The sequence below is a fragment of the Chlorocebus sabaeus genome, chromosome X, assembly GCF_047675955.1.
Source record: "Chlorocebus sabaeus isolate Y175 chromosome X, mChlSab1.0.hap1, whole genome shotgun sequence".
NCBI lineage: Eukaryota > Metazoa > Chordata > Mammalia > Primates > Cercopithecidae > Chlorocebus > Chlorocebus sabaeus.
In genome coordinates this window covers 109,393,721-109,395,421 of record NC_132933.1, presented here as the reverse complement: position 1 = coordinate 109,395,421, position 1,701 = coordinate 109,393,721, and the positions used below count along the sequence as shown (strand labels likewise).

Here is a 1,701-nt window from a genome sequence, read left to right as displayed (position 1 = left end):
TCAATAGGAAAAAAGAAAGAAACCTCTCTGATTAGGCTCCAATCATACCCCACCCTCTATCAAATTGACTGGATAGGCATAATGGAAACCAGAACACGTGGTTTCCAAACAAGAAAAATCCTATAAGGGAGGGGAGGCAAGGAGAGGTAGGATTCAGCCAGTGCCCACACTGAAATTGAATAATATCAGTTTCACTCATCTTCAGGTATCTTCAGGTTGCATGTTCGTGGAATAGTTTAGGAATAAATCTATGGCTTGTGGAGTACTAAAATACCTAGTGGTCTGCTGTATTACATTATGGCTTTCCCCAGCAGTTTCCAAGGCAACCTCCAAGTCACTGGCAGGAGAATTTGGCTGGAACTGCATGCAGGACTGCAGAGATTCCTCTCCACAGTTAGAGAAGGGACTGTTCCAGGCCTGATTGTTCCAGGACTGGGTGCACCAGGAGTGGTTGCTCCAGGAATGGACATTCTGGGTCTGGTTGCTCCAGGCTGAATTGCTGCAGGTCTGGTTGCTCCACATTGAAAGGTTTCCAGTCGTGTTCACCAGGCATCCCTGGTGGTAGGAAGACTAGAGGGTGGGGTAGGTAGGTGCTGAGGCCTTCTGAGTCACATCACTGCTATTCTTTGGCCAGTTAGTTGTTTTCCTGTCGCCTCTTAGATTTCATTCTCTGGTTCTGGAACCAGATCTTAACCTGTTTGTAGCTAAGGTTCAGGATGGTTGAAAGTTCTTGCATCTGCTGGAGGCTTAGGTATTTCTGTCTCTGAAATCTATCATTAAGTACATACAGCTGGGTGGAAGAGAACACAGTTCTGGTCTTCTGTTTCTTGACCGGAACCTTGTCTTCCTTTTTCGCAGTGCTCTTCTCTGCAGAAGTGGGTTTTTTGCCTTTGGGACTGGTAGAAGAATCAGAGCTGTCCTGAATAAGCAGATCCATGGAGGAAGGAAGAGGAGAGACAGTCTCTGTGTGAGGCATCTCAGCAGAAGACATTTGCAAGGATGGATAGTTTTCTTCAGGCCCACAAGTCACCGGTGTAGGTGAAGATTCTTTACAGTTGGATGCTTCAGAGCAAGGCAGGCTTTGGGGATAGGTTGGATCCATACTCATGTTATTATTGGGGAATAGGAGGGAAAAAATTAAGAGCTGGACTGTAAAAAAAAAGGCTAAGCAGATTTAAGACTTTTTTTCTGGAAGATCTTAGAGAAATATGACCTCCAGAAGTGAAAGTATCAAGTAGTTGGGATGAAGTGAATTGCCCCCACAATAACAGGAGGCAACCAGCTCAGTCCAGCCTATATTTGTAATACATTTAGATGATTTTGTCACATTCCTCATTCCATCCCGGGGTGCTCCCAATTCCTAAATGAGTGTTTAGTTTGTATACATTAAGTATCCAGTTAGTTTGTATACATTGTGTTTAGACATACTGCACAGTGCCATGTTATTACAATTACAATTTGTAGAGAATATTTTCACCATCCTAAAACACAAATACAAAAACCTTGTACATTGTCTTTTGAACCTTACATTCCTCGTCACAAACCCTGGATACCACTGATGTTTTTATTGTCACTATAGCTTGTTCTTCCTAGGATGTCATATAATTAGAATACTACAGTAATCAGTCTTTTCATACTGGCTTGTTTCACCTAACAATATGTGTTTAAAATTCATCTATGTCTTTTTATGGCTTCATAGCT

At 42.5% G+C, this 1,701-nt stretch overlaps 1 pseudogene; it reads right to left on the bottom strand.

The window, feature by feature from the left end:
* Nucleotides 1–201: 201 nt before the first annotated feature.
* LOC103231840 (homeobox protein NANOG pseudogene) lies at nt 202–1,108 on the bottom strand (annotated as a pseudogene).
* Nucleotides 1,109–1,701: the final 593 nt, after the last annotated feature.